Here is a 15,781-nt window from a genome sequence, read left to right on the forward strand (position 1 = left end):
TAGTGATGGGAGAAGAGAATGAAGACATAACCTGTTTTCTATTTTGACTGTTACACCCTAGTGAATGGGGCTCTGTATAAGATTCTGTTCATTGACCACCCAGATTAAGATGGAAGCTAGGAAAAGAACTCAGAATACCCACACCTACTCATGGAAAGTCTGCTGTCTAGGGCGGAAAGCAAAGTCTGCTACCACGGATGGGAACAAAAAAGGTAATTTAGGATACTTTTAAAAGCTAAATACTTTGTCATAGATTTTACCAAACTATTTCTGAATCAAAGCAAGAGCAAATACAATTTTGCTTGCCTTGAAAATGGGCAGCTGTTCAACGTGAACAAAGCTGAGGTGAGACACCTTGCACGTTGCTTGGAGACCATGGGACTCTACATTTTCAAGCCTCATTAATCTTTGCTTATGTTCTATAATTCCAGCAGGCTCTGTAGGTCTGTTTAATTACTCAGCATCACAGAAGTTGCCAGTTTCTTTTCTTGGAGCTAGTTTATTCATTCTAAATATTTAACCCTACTGCCCTTCACTTAGAGAAAAGCATTATATGAAAGATAGGAAATTGGAAAAACAATAAAGCTCTTAATCTGTTATTTTCACTATTAGAAGAAGAAAATGGCCTTGTCAGAAAAACAAGAAAGTGGTCATTCATGGAAATGGGTGGATTTTCACAGTTGACCCATTTACTCAGGCTCTGGGCTTTGTTCCTTAATTATCCTAAGAGTTTATTCCAAAATGAAAAGCTATCATCTGTCCTGCATTATCAATAGGATTAAAAAGACTTCATTTTACCTTTGATAATCAGAAACATTGATAAATGCATTTAAAATATTTTAATAATATGAATTTATACTTTCAAATATTTGGTAAACAAAGATAACTAAATATTTTGATTTAGATTTATAAGTATTTTCTAAGTTTAAATTATGCTTCTTCAGTAAGGAATTAAGTTAACTAGGCTCAAAGAAGGCCACTGATGAAGTACCAAGTTGTGATTTACTCTGTTGGAGTGAAAGAACACTGAAAAACTATAATCAGAACCAAAAAACCATAATCAGAACTTCCATCCCATCCAACTTTTAGTTTTCTATGGCAGAGAAGAATGTCCTGGCCTCAAATACTAGTGCTTGACTAATTTTAACAGAAACTTGCTTGGTTCCTAGAGTTCTACTTCTGCAACCTGTTTCTGTTAATAGTGCTTTAATATTTCACACAAATAAATGCAGAATGTTGGCAGTTTGCCTTTGTTGTGCTTACAGACTTATTTTTGATATTCATGGAGGTACTGTGAGGGTTGTTGTAATAATGTCATAGCACTTCAGCAGCATACTGAATTTACTGAAATATCACCTTAGTGCCAGAAGGTGGCAGCTTTAGACCACTTTGAATTAACAAATAAGCTTGGCTTTGCAAAGAGGCTCTTATTACGTGTTCTTCTTAAGACATTCATGCAAGGAACCATCCGAAGGATGGCTTTAAATGATTTATTTTCTAACACAATCTTAATGAAAAATGACCTTTCAGAGTAGAAGTAATAAGTTTGGTCCCATTTGGTTTAAATCGAAATACAAGGGCCACTATTGAAAAATCTGCAGCTTTTTTGAAACTACCAGATTTATGATATCCGACTTTTATAAACAGTAAAAAAATACATCTAAAAGTAAAAAATTCATAGCCTTGCCCTTGGAATCTATAAAAATACTACAGCTGCTAGTTTAGAGCTTTGAACTTAGATATGAACTTCGATCTGAGCCCAGAAAGTATAAATTTAGGGCATATTTGGTCATGTCAGGCATATCAGGTATCTGAAGTTATTTAATAATTGTTTCTATTCCCTGAGAATTTTAACTAACTTCCAAGTACCATTAGCAATGAGAGAGATAGAAACAGAGAGAGAGAGAGAGAGAGAGAGAGAGAGAGAGAAAGGAAAACCAAGGCAAGAATGACAGCTTTAGGAATTATCTTTCAGAAAATAATAGTCTGGGAAATATCTTTCCAAAGTAGTAACTTAGGGGAAAGTGGATTTGATATGTTCAGGTTACAACCTTCTTATCTTCTTTAGGGTTTTCAAGAATTTTTTTTCAATAAGCTTCTTCTAATTATATCAGAAACCGGAAAATAAAAACAGGCAAACAACAACAAAACAGATATTTTATACTTATTTACATGATTTACAATAACATTATGTGACAACACTGACCAATGCTGACCTTCACATCTTATTATTGTATCATTGTACCATTCAAAAGACTTCTTTTCTTCTTTTTAAATTAGGTTTGATATTTGTTTTTATATGCAAGTATGTCTGTGCACAAGAATATGAATTGATACATAAAAGATCTGAATATCTTTTCCTGGAACACTGCGGATAGCTAAAAAAATGAACCCTTGAATAGCTGAAGTAATTGACAAATTCCTTGTGCACTACAGTTTCATCAAATATTCCATATATGTGTTTCTTAAGATTTACGTATATTCTTTAGGAAGGCCTGTTGATAATCAAATAATAGATACTGAAGATATCAAATGTTTCCTACTATATTCTGGACTTATTTCATGGAAATGTGTGCAAAATAACCCATTTTGGAAAGGTACATAAACAAATTCTATTTTGAAAGCATTTGTCACCTTACTGTCAAGTGGACTACCGCTTGAAGTTACTAACCATGTGATTATGTGGTGAACTGGTAAGGTTTTGGAAAAAAGGGTGGAGAGGAAAAGGAGATGTGCTAAAAAGAAATAAAACAGTGACATCAATGAATTTCTAAACCACACATTTTGTGGTTTCCACAGGATTTCTGTTGCCATATGGTGTAGTTAATACCTTATTTGGAAAGTGTTACCTGCATTGAAATAATGCATTATCAACCACTTAAATATTTTCAAGATTCCACCCAAATTCATGACATTTAAATAAGATTGAAAACAAATTTTCAAGTTGAAATGTTAAAGATCAAATGATCTAGAGAAACTGTCTGAAATTCAAGACTTGCCTTCTACTCGCTGGTCTCATAGGAATTACCCTTTGGTGTAAGCATTAAGACACTGTTCTGTAGTCTTCGAGTGTGTGCCAATGTATTCAAAATGAAAAACACTCTGAAAATTTCTTGAATGACTAAAGCTGGATAGTGACTAAGAATTCTCAGAAGTCTGAGGCCAGAAATAAAAGATTTCTGATGGTGTTCACATAGGAAAGAAAATGTCATAATTGCAAATGGAGGGTGCTGGACCTGAAATCATTCACCTGTTCATTGTTATCATAAACACACAATAATTCCTGTTACCCTCGTTTGGATTGAAATGGTTTTGACCCTTAAAGGGTTTTTGAACATACATTCTAATGACATAACAGGCTGCCAAATGTTCATGCTCCTCAAATTTTAATAACGAATACCTATATTGTTCAGGAGGCATGGGCAGACACAGGAATCTAGGATTCTAGTAAATTATGTTACTAGAAATTTCCATGAGAGTACAAGAATTAAATCCCCAAATTCTTCATACCCTAATGCAAAATTCAGATAGTTTACCAAGGAGCATATTGTTTTCAATAAATATCTAAAACAGCAATTCAAAATGATACTGTGTTGGAGGAACCGATGGTTCAGATTTTACTTCATTTCTTTGACAGTCATTTGACTCTGCTCTTTTTTAGGGATTAAGATGATCTCTTATCTCTACTCTTGAAAATCATGTGTAATCTCTTGACAGCTTTCCCAAAGGCTTAGCAACTGCTTTTCAATCACAAGGAAATTCACCTGTCTTTTTTTCTCTATTTAGTCGAGAGCGTTCTATAAACACACGCTTAAATTCAAACCTGTGTTGAATGTAAGTGTGTTGTAATAGCCCTAGACTAAAAGAATGTTTCTTTTTGGTGCCCAGTGGTATGAGAAGAGAAATGAATACAATGCTGCTAATGCCTGTTATTTTCCTTGACTGGGAAAATACTTCACAGCATGCTAGAAATAAACTGCAGGCATCTTCCTCACCTCTGAGTGACTACCTTATGGATGATAAATCTAAACTAAGTTGATTGTGCCTTCTACAATTAAAATAGAAATGACAAATGGCTTGTTTTTCACACCTATATTTATTTCTTAATTGGTTTTTTCCTCTCTTTAGGCGGGCACTAGTTAAGGAGTTTCCAGTTGCATAAAATAAGAATACCTGTTATTATTATCATAGCTCCCATTTATTCAGTACTGAATTGGCCACAGACATTATGATCAACCACTAGTTGATTCAACAATATTACTGATCATTTATTATACAATAGATTTGGGCATCGACACCGGGCATACACTAATGAATAAGAAAGATGTGGTCTTCGAATCCAAAAACCATGTAACCTAGTGATGGATATAGAAAAGTAAACAAGTTCATTGTAAGTCCTCAAAAGAAGATGATGCGCTGGGTGCAATGGACACATATCACAGAGAGCACCAAAATGGGTGTCTGGAGAGGGTATGAGGGAACAACTCAGAGGATACTTTATTCGTTCAATAAACATTTATAAAGCACCTACCATGTACAAGCACTATGAGTAGCATTGGCAATAGATAGTAAACAAGAGACATAAATTCTGCTATCATGGATTTTATTGTTCATTAGGGGAGACATGATAAATAAATAAATAAATTGTAATATTAAGCAGGAATAAGAAGAGTTAACAGTGTAACAGGATATAGGGTTGAGGAAGGAGGACTACTCTGAGGACTGCCTTTGAGGGGGTAGTCTAGGAAGGACTCTCTGAGAAAGAGATTGTGAACCGTGACCTGAGTGCTGCGCATGTGGAGATCTGAGGAGAGATCTGAGGAAACAGTGGTGGAAAGGCCCTGCAGTTAGGGTGTGCTTGGCATTGCTCGAGTTACACCAGGAAAGCCAGTGAGGATAGAGTGAGGATGTGATCCATGGGAAACTTTGAGAGTTTTACAGAGGGCAGGACATACAAGATCTGGTAGGAATTTTTTTTTTTTCTGATTGGGATGAAAAATCTCTGGAGAATTTTGAGTAAGCAAGAGACATAATCTGGTGTGTTGTGTGTGTGTGTGTGTGTGTGTGTGTGTGTGTCTGTGTCTGTGGTTTGTTTTTTTTTTTTATTTGAGACAGGGTCTCACTCTGTTGTCCATTCTGGAATACAGTGATGCCATCATGGCTCACTGAAGCCTTGAATCTGGGCTCAAGTGGTCTTCCTGCCTCAGTCTCCTAAGTAGCTGGGACTACAGGTGTGCACCATCATATCCAGATAATTTTTCTATTTTTTGTAGAAAAAGGGTCTTGATAAGTTGCCAGGCAAGGGTCTTGAACTCCTGTCCTCAAGCAATCCTTCTGCCTCTGCTCCCAGAGTACTGGGATTACAGGCGTGAGACACTGATTTACACTTTAAAAGATGTAACTTTTAAAAGATGTACACTTTCTAACTGTCCTATGAAGAACAAAGTGCAAGATGACCAGAGTGGAAGCAGAAAGATGAGATAGGAGGTTATTACAAAAGTCCAGGCGATGATGGGGATTTGAACTAACGTAGTAGTGGGGTAGGTTATGAGACGTGGTCAGATTCAGAATTTATTTCAGCGATATTGCTGGCAGGACTTCGTAGTGTATTGGATGTGGTATCTGAACAAAAGAGAAAAAGCAGCACCCATGTACATACAGCATTGTTGCCTGAGCAACTGGGTGAAAGGTAGATTCTTTTGCTGATTGAGAAAGCCAGTTTTGAGGCAGTGGGCAATGGAGGGTGGGAGAAATGCCAAGACTTTCATTTTAGAACCACTAAGATTTTCAGGGAGGTCACCTAAGTTGAATCTTATGGATGTGTAAGAGTTCTTCAGGCTTCTGAGGAGAAATGCAGGAATGGGGTTTTACTTTGCCCAAAGTCACTCAGTCTAGATCTAGAGTTTTAACTTGGGTCTGACAGATTCCCAACATCTGTATTCTTTCTACCCTGTTCTACTCTTCATCCTTAGCAACCAATCTAGGGATAGTAAGCATTTTCCTGTTTTCCTGTGGGCTTCTTTAGAATTCCTTGGTTTTAAAGAACCGTGGAGCAATGAAAGTAGCACAGTTGTCCACAAAAATATGGAGCGTAGCTAGCTTTGCCTGGTAGTATAAGACTGCTTCCAGATTAAACTGTAGAGGTGGCAAGCTCTTCAACATCATCACTCTACTGCTCTATCAGGTTTACAATAAATGACATTATTGTTGTTACATTTAAAGATATCTGTAGATGTACACACATACAGATATCTGTATATATATATATATATATACACACACACACACACACACATAAGACTACACAAACACATATATTTATTTATCCAACTAATTATTTTTTTCTGCACTGGTGTACATCTGTGCCATACCAGTTCTGTCTAACTAATGCTGTCTGGAAAAATAGGAAAAACAACTCCTGGTTCACAATGAATGTAATATAATCTTGATATTCTCTGTTGCAGCACCGTTTGTGAAATTTATGTGATAATCTGTGGTGTCCAAGCAAACCTTATATATCAAATTTAAAACTAAGTATTTTTATAAACACTGTTATTTTTAGTCCCAGACAGTAGGTCCATATCACATATTAGAATTTCCAAATAGCTTAAGAACTGTCACTTTTTATTAGTTCTTATAACTATTTATTAATCCACTGAAGAAATATTTGCTGAGCACCTACTACTCAAAGCACTGTGGGAGAAACAACAATAAAATGGACTCATGAGCTCAAGACATATGATTCATGAGGGACTCCAGATTTAAGTTCACATGCACACCTGGCTTGGGCTGTTTGGACATTTACATTCTTTTCTGTAATTTCACATGCTAGACACCCGTCCTTACTCAGTGGAACATTCTTTTCTCCATCTACATGTCTACCTCCTTCTTATAAGCTCAGTTTCTGGACTACACAGTTTGCCATATAGACTTCCATAGAACTTACAAATTTATGTTATATTTGCTGATTTTATTTTCTAAATTTTCTACCAGACTGTGAATATATTAGGAGCAAAGAGTTTTTATTATTTAATCCTGTATACCCTTGGCTTAGCAATGTGCCTTGCACATAGTAATCATCCAAAGAATACCTGTGGAATGACCAGATGAATTCAATACTGGTATACACTACATTGGGGCAATTTGATTTCAGTCATTAAATTTCCTTTATTTAAAGAAATTAGGAGAATGTGTTTAGCAACAGAGCTGAATAGTCACACACTCAGCTAAATGATTATTTATTTATTGTATATTTAATACTGATTCTACTTCTAACTTATAATTAAAATTTGAATAGGTTCAACATATGGGATTGCTTTCTTTCAGAAATTCTATGTTGAAAAAGAAGGAAGGTAAAATAGTCTATAGTTCTAGAAATCTTCCCAAATGTAAGATTCAAATTAGGTCTTTATATGTTTTGATTCTGTTATAAGCATGTAGTATTTGAATATTAGCAGGGTAGGAAAAGGTATGGGGAAGATTAAAAAAAAGTAAGTTTTTGGGAGTACATAGAGAATTGTTTTCTACTAGCAGTAAGAAAGCATTGAGCTGTGCAGTCAGAAAATAAAATCTAGAGGGTTTGATGATTGGTGATGGCACTGAAGCAGAAGAAGACCCAGAGAAAACGGTTAACTGACCGATTTTACTTTTATGGAGAAGATGGTAAACTGGTTATTACAATTTGGGCCATTCCCTAGACAGAGTTGAAGGAAAGAGCAGAAGTATAAATGACCATGTACAAAAGGCCAGAAAAAAACAAGGATTGCTTGGAGATTGGGCAGAAGTTTTGTTAGCTAGAAATTGAGTAATTTGGAGAAGAGGTTTTTTAAAAAATAGACTGGATCCTTAACATAAATAGGTTTCTATAACATGCAGAGCCATAGCCTGTTTGCAATACAGAGTTGATTAAGGTTCTTAACAGAGTTGACATGATTAGCTTTGCAAAGATGACACTGTGATCATATAAAGAAATGCTTCAGTAGCTTGGAGGTATTCATTATTGATTTTCCAGCATATGAAAGAATTCCTAGAATCCTGTAGTTGCCCAATTAATCTTGTGGAATGAATAAATAAACATAATTAGTCAATTGCTAGATAAAAGAAATTCTGGTTGTAGAAGAGCTGGGACACTATTTCAGAAGTTCAGGCAAGAGATGAACGAATTTGGAGAAGTGGAACCAAATTGGAAGATAAATTTGGTGCAGAATCTCTGAAATGTCTGTATTCTCTCAGAAAATATAAAAAAGAAGAGAAATAATGCAAAGACAAAGAAAGATTATGAGTTTACTTTTAAAGGGTTTGAGCTGGTGGTTGCCATAGGACATTAAGATAGACAGGTTCACTCATACCTGTAATCCCAGCACTTTGGGAGGCTGAGGTGGGCGGATCATTTGAGGTCAGGGGTTTGACACTAGCCAGGCCAACATGGTAAAACCCCGTTTGTACTAAAAATACAAATAAATTAGCCCGCGCCTGTAACCCCAGCTACTTGGGAGTCTGAGGCAGGAGAATCGCTTGAACCCGGGAAACGGAGGTTGCAGTGAGCCCAGATCATGCCACTACACTCCAGCCTGGGCAACGGAGCAAGACTCCGTCTCAAAAAAAAAATATACACACACACACACACACACACACACACACACACACACACGTTCAATAGAAAGGAAGATGAAAGAAATATTAAATCTCATTTTGTCATTCTTGGAGGCATTTAACCTGAGCAAGAGTCTAAGCCATAGTAGTGGTGAATGCCATTTCTCAAAGACAGCTTGGATAGGGTAACCTGAAAATGGGAAAAAAAAGTGAACCAGAACATTTCTGCTCATAAAGAACCTCCACTCTAATGAAGAGGACAAATATGGAGACCAGATAATTTACCATAGAGTAAAACATTTTTGCTCACAAAAGAACAAATTTCTGAGCAAATATTTAAGTTGTGGATTAGGGAAAAGTTGTCAGAGAAAGAGAATATCAAGAGACAATTTGGGGATAAGAGGACAGGAATCAGAAAACACCAAGGAAAAAGAGTCTCATAGAAGATCAAGAGTATTAAAAGTCCTTTATGGTTATGACTTACCATATTTTATCTTCTTTTTTTATGGTATTGTTTCTATTATTACTTGTTTTGTCTATTCATTTACCTTCTGTTATTGTTCAAGATTCATAGATCCTAATGTTTTTCTTAAGTTGCAGATCACTTCAATTAAAACGTAATGTAGAAGGTGGCATTATATGTAAAACATAAAAGCAGAGTTCTCTGGTTGAAGTGTAGGGCTTTGTGAACTCTTCTCTTTCACTGTCTCAAAGCATACCCTGAGCATTTGAAAAAGCATGCTTCTTGATCATTTCTCCCATTTAAATTTGCTGTTCCTTCTTTGAACATACCCCATGTTTCAGTGAAACTGGGCAAGCTACTCACATTTCCATTTTTACTGGGATATGTGTTTTTAAATATGCTCTTCACTCACCTCAAAAGAGCTCCACATTCCTAAACCCCTCTGCTCCCTTTATGCTTGGGTGACTTCTACTAATCTTTCAGGATTCAGTTTAAAGATTAACTTATCTATGTCGTAGTCATGTATTACTCTGCATCATTTAGTGTAATGATTCTCTGCATCATTAGGCTACCACACATATTTTTTTTAAAAAAACCACTCTTCTCAAAGTGTGTGTGTGTGTGTGCACGGGCACGTGCACGTGTGTGTGTGTGTCTTGGTGGCTGTTTACTTATTTACACACTTTTTCTCAAAATTATACAATTATTAAGGTAATGAGTGTTGTCTTTCTTTTGTGTAAATGTAAAATATAGTACTTGAACACATTAAGAACTCTCAAGAGCCAATAGTGTTAATTCTATAATTTATGTTTTCTCTGTCAAAACCTGATACTTACATCATATTATATTTTTAAATAAAGAAAGCCTAAGGTCTGTACTAGGCTCCTCAATTTCTTTTTTTCCTTTTCTCTTTCAGATCAATCCAATTGTCTATCCTCTCAGGAAAATTAGAGGTGATTATGAACCACAATAACAGGAAGTGTGAATGCTGATTTCTCCACAATTTTTCGAGCTTTGTTGAGGTATAATTCGTATACAAAAAAAAAAACCCCTGCACATAATTAATGTACATAATTGGAAGAATTTGGAAACTACACAATTTTGTATTCCTTGTCAAAAGGTTGTGTGTATGTGTGTTTGTATGTGTGTTTTCATGTATACATTACTTAAATATTGTGAAGGAAAATGCTCAAAATTGCGTTGTGTATTTGTAGATACCTATGAGAGATGAAAGGCCAATTGTTTTCTTTTATACAGCATCTTCATGAGCACTGGAGAACTTTGGTTATACTTAGGTATAATTGACATTATATGAACTGAACTTGATGGGGCAGCATCAGATAACCTCCTTGTTGATTCTTTTTTTCCAGGAGCAGTGATCCTTCTTCTATTCCAATTGGTGGCATTTCAGGCACACCCCACAGCTTCTCTGACTACTTCTATTTCTCAATCTAGTTCCAGGACCAACTTAATCACACTTCCATCTCAGATCCAATTCACATCTCTCCCTTCCTCCCTCCCCCAGAGCAGGCCTGGTGTGAGATAGGTAGGCAGGGATGGGAAGGGAGGCTGGGTCTGATTTTGTTGTTGATGTTATCTCTGCGTTCTTCCTCATCTACCATTCTTTGGTGGGTTCTAGCCTATCAAGCATCATGCTGTAAGTCAAGGGACCACGTGATTACAGGAAACTCTATGTGATGGGTGTTATGGTAATTAGACCTTCTCTTCCTTCCTTGTAGCAGAAACAACAAGCTGACTCTTTTGTGCCATTTATTGGGTTCTTAGGCAAACACTCTCCCACTCCCTTTCCTGCTAACAATTCATTGTTGGGTTTTTTTTTTTTTTTTTTGAGATAGAATCTCACTCTGTCTCTCAAGCTGGAGTAAAGTGGCACAATCTGGGCTCACTGCAGCCTCAACCTCCTGAGCACAGGTGATTCTCCCACCTCAGTCTTCTGGAGTAGCTGGGACTACAGGTGCGTGCCACCAGGCCTGGCTACTTTTTGTATTTTTTTGTACAGAAAGAGTCTCATCATGTTGCCCAGGGTGGTCTCGAACTCCTGGGCTCCAGGGATCTACCCCACCACCGATTTTGGCCTCCTTAAGTGCTAGGATTACAGGTGTGAGCCACCACACCTAGCCACAGTTTATTTTCTGATGACTGTGTCATATTTTCTGGTTAATCTCCTTCATTTCTCCCTCCACTGCTTCTCTTTGAAGGCACAAGTGTGGTGACACTGGACCCACCAATGTAGCCTTTGTAGTAGAGTGCTTTTAGTACCACCACAGTCTGGCTTCTTTAGTCTAAAGGAAAACTCAGTTACCTGCCCCTTCAAACTCTGTCCTTACTCCTTTCCTGTCTCCTCATCCTGCCTATTCATGCTGCTTCAGCCTGCCTTTTGCTTTCTGACTTCTCCAAGAGAAAGGAAAACATGAGCACCAGTCTCAATGCTCCACAAATTCCAAAGGACATATTGAAAGCTTTTTTCAGAAATATTCTTTCACTGTGCTCTTGTGGCAGCAAAGAACAGGTTGACAAATTTCTCTACAAATATCCTGCTGGGGCATAAGATTCCAATCTGCCTTCTTCAGAGAACTCTGTATTCTGTCTGTGGCTCACTTGAGGAAGAAAGGGAGAATGCCAGACAGTCTTAAACGTTCCCAGTGTCATCAAAGACAATTCCCTCAATGAATCTCTAGCCTTGTGTTATTTTGAATGAGGAAGGAGTTTTGTTGATAGAGCAGAGTGGCCGCACCTTAGTAAGTCTTTTGGGAGTATGTTTAGTGCTTCTCTTAAAAGGTGAAGGTGTCAGTCACTCATTGTTCTCACATTTGATGAGTTAGGCTGAAATTCCAAGACAATAGGGAAAACCTTGTTTTGAATTTGCTTGTATCATGTAATTATTTCTTCTATTTTTCTGAATTCCTCTAACCCACAGCACGGTTACAGACACCTAAATAGCCACATAGAAATAGTAGAAGGCTCAATAAGCTTATTTATGTTTAAACAAATTAGCACCTTCCAGGCAAAATATAAAGAACAAAATACTTTATGCAATTTTTTCTCTCACTGTAATTAAAATTTTCTACTGTAACAATACAGAACTGCTGCTTGTTTAAGCAATTAGTCTACATAAGCCTTTTCTTATCCATAGTAATTTGTATTCATTGAAAAGCACATGTCCTTGGAATTACTGAGCACTGCATAATGACATTCCAAGACCTTGAGGCACCATTTCTTTCCTCCTTATTTGACTGGGGATTTAAGTATGGCTTACCACATATACCATTTCTATATGACTGTGTACAATATGAAAAAGAGTCTTTTGGAAATGACATAGATAGACTTTTTGGAGATAAAAGTAAACTAATCAGAATCTAATTCATTCACGTGAATCAATAAATCTGGGTTCTGAAAGATATTAAGTTAGGTCTGAAATAAATCAAGTGGCAGTGTGGAAAGAATTATAATGATGGTGGAATGTATTTCCCAGCAGGACTACTTACTCTGTGTGTGTGTGTGTGTGTGTGTGTGCGCACACAATATGAGGTGTATCTCCACTATGGAAATGACAAGTGTAGTGGAGGGTGGACAATATCATGGATTCTTAGATTCAAAGAAATTATTTTTAAGGCAATTTACATTGATCTTTTTAAATCAATCACACTCTTAATAATAAAGTCAAAATTGTAATTCATGTCTTTGAATCAGTATTGAATCTACTATTTACCAAGGTTATTTGAGCATCTCTGTGACTAATTTTCATACAAACGTAGTGACTGAGTCACTATTGTAACTGAAATCTCTCATTTTTCTTATCATTAAAGATGACCATTAAACCTGGGTTTTAAAAAATTCTGTCAAAATATTTAAAATTAAAGCCATGAATGTGATACAATTGAGTACATGATCTGATTGGGTTACACTAACTATTAAAAATTGGACAGTTCTTATTTACATAGTTTAATGCCTTCCTGAATGACTGCAATGAATTACCTTAAGTCATTCGGCCAAAAAACTGACTTTGATTTTTAGTACAGTATACGATAGCATAAAATAGTCTTATATTATAACATAACTAATTTGTGGTATAGTGTACAATAGTATAATATAGTATATATAGCATAATACATTTTGCTAGAGTATACTATAATTTATAGAATAATAGTATTTCAGAACAATATGTAATAAAAGAGATCATCTACCAATACCAGTAAAAGCTGGCTACAAAATGTAGAAAACACTAGAGCTTATGAAAATGATACAAAAGCGATTCTGGGAACTTAATTTACAGACACCTGATAATGGCTAAATATTATAAATGAATTGTGCCACAGTTGACTTACTCATGTTAAATAGGCAAACTTCTTTCTATTACAGTGATTTCTAAGTGTAGAAGGTACACTGTAGGTACTTTTAAAAACAATATAAAGGCATTCACTAATAATTTTAGATTATAAGCCAGATAATGCATTAGAAATAAAAAGTTAGGCTGCGCTCGGTGGCTCACGCCTGTAATCCCAGCACTTTCAGAGGCTGAGGTGGGTGGATCACTTGAGCTCTGGAGTTTCAGACCAGCCTGGGCAATATGGTGAAACGGCATCTTTACAAAAAAGTACAAAACATTAGCCAGGTGTGGTGGTGGATGCCTGTAGTCCCAGCTACTCAGAAGGCTGAGGCAGGAGTATCACTTGAGACCACAAGGTAGGGATTGCAGTGAGCCAAGATTCATGCCACTGCACTCCAGCAAGTCTCGCTCTCTCACACAGACACACACACACACACAGACACATGTTAAAATTTCTTTAAGTGAAATGCAAAATTCCACTAACATTTAAAATCAGTCATTTAAAATGACTATAAACCAATCATAAAATCATTGATGTTTAAATCCCTTTGTATATATTTGAGGTCTTTTCTGTGGTCTCAATGTATCTTTTTTTAACAAAGATAGAAGTGTGGCATAATTGAGAAGAAAGGGCATAAAAATAAATGAGGATCAGATGGTAAGAGTAGAAGAAACTTGGGAAAATAAATTGATGCTATTAGGAAAGAGAGTGCTCAGGGGAGTCATGGTCACTGGAAATTCCGTATCTTTGGGATAACAAACACCATAATAAAGGGAAAGGGAAAGAATTATTCACAGTCTCTGAAGATAATAGGACAAAGAACAATGGACAAAAGCATGGGAAAAGAAAAGTAGTGCACTACAAGAAAAAAAAATCTGAATGTAAAAGGAAATGGGCAGAAGAGAGACTTTAAGGAAGACAAAAGATGCTGTGCTGTAAACATTTAAGGGCAGAACATACACTACATAAGCTGAGGTAATGGAGGGTGTGAATTTACTACAAGTAAAATACATAAGTCTTTCTATTTTATTGCACATAAAACAGTCTCTATAATGGTAACTGGTTCTGTTTATGTATCTGTCAGATTTGATCAGAGAAACAGACCATTGGAAAGAGATATAATAGGATCTAAGGGATGTATTAAAGATGCCTGACTTTATGGGAGCTGGTGAAACAGTTTTTTTGTGGAACTGTTGTGTTTGCACATGCAAAAGGAAGAAGGATAAGGAAGTTGAAGAAACAAGGACAAACTGGAACCTATGGGAATGGGCAAGAACCCATGACACTGTCTGGAAGCTGCTTCCGTTTCTCAATATCTCCATGCCTCTAGTTTCAATCACCGGAGTGCTCTGCAGGATATGTTGGCCACTCTCTACATGGGCCAGATGTTGGAAAACCAGAAGGAGGATCTAATAATGCAATTTCTATGAGCCTGGCTATTGCTCATGCCAAGCAGGTGGTCCAACAGATAGGCCACAACGTGGGTAAGCTGCAACAATACCTCGTGCCCTGTTCTAAACTTAAAAGCATGTGAAACAGGATTCTGCTGTTCCCCTTCCACCCTCCAAATTACATGAAAATGGCCTCTGTGGCCTATACTAACCTGAAGCTATGCAGGGAATTCTGGGAAACAATTTCATCATAGCTAAATTGATACTAGCAAATGTACCAAGGTATAATTTCAAACTTCTCCCACTGAATTATCAATGAGATGCAATAAAGATGAAGTAATATAGTAGACCTGAAACTTTAGGTGTATCTGAATTTCCTAGAAGGCTTGGTTTCTTAAAACACTGATTTCTGGGCCCCACCTCCAGAGTTTCCAATTTAGTAACAGTGCTATTAGTTGTTTCCCTAGAGAAACAGAGCAAATACGATGTATGTGTGCATGATAGATCCCGTATATATGTAAATATATAGAGAAAGATTCATTTTAAGGAATTTGCTCATAAGATTGTGGAAGCTAGCAAGTCTGAAGTGTGTAGGGAAGACTGGCATGCTGAAAGTCCATGGAAGAGCTGATATTTCAGCTGAAGTCCGATGGCAGTTTGGAGGCATAACTTTTTCTTCCTTGGGGGAGCTCAGTGTTTTTCTCTTAAGGCCATCAACTGATTGGGTCAGGCCCACCTACATTATGGAGGGCAATCTGTTTTCATCAAAGTCTTCTGTTTAAATGTTAATCATTAAAAAAATACCTTTACAGCAATATCTAGACTGGAGTTTGACCAAATGTCTGGGTACCATGGCCTAGTCAAGTTGACACATAAAACTACCCATCATAGTAGGTCTGAAGCAGGACCTGAAAATTTGCATTTCTAGCAAGTTCTCTTCTCCAAGCAAATCCTTCTATTTAGCTTGACTAAAACTACTTAAATGT

The 15,781-nt window shown here is 36.6% G+C and overlaps 1 protein-coding gene and 1 long non-coding RNA gene across 4 annotated transcripts in view; one reads left to right on the forward strand and one right to left on the reverse strand.

The window, feature by feature from the left end:
* The window catches only part of LOC134807687 (uncharacterized), a 179,477-nt gene extending 169,402 nt beyond the window's left edge, over positions 1-10,075 (forward strand). Inside the window, exon 3 of the long non-coding RNA XR_010148769.1 lies at positions 9,972-10,075. This is a non-coding gene — a long non-coding RNA (uncharacterized LOC134807687). The remainder of the gene's footprint in view (positions 1-9,971) is intronic.
* TYRP1 (tyrosinase related protein 1) overlaps positions 1-15,781 on the reverse strand; it is a 1,163,994-nt gene that overhangs the window by 63,608 nt on the left and 1,084,605 nt on the right. The gene's annotated exons all lie outside the window — the stretch shown is intronic.

Source organism: Pan troglodytes, chromosome 11, assembly GCF_028858775.2.
Source record: "Pan troglodytes isolate AG18354 chromosome 11, NHGRI_mPanTro3-v2.0_pri, whole genome shotgun sequence".
Taxonomy (NCBI): Eukaryota; Metazoa; Chordata; class Mammalia; order Primates; family Hominidae; genus Pan; species Pan troglodytes.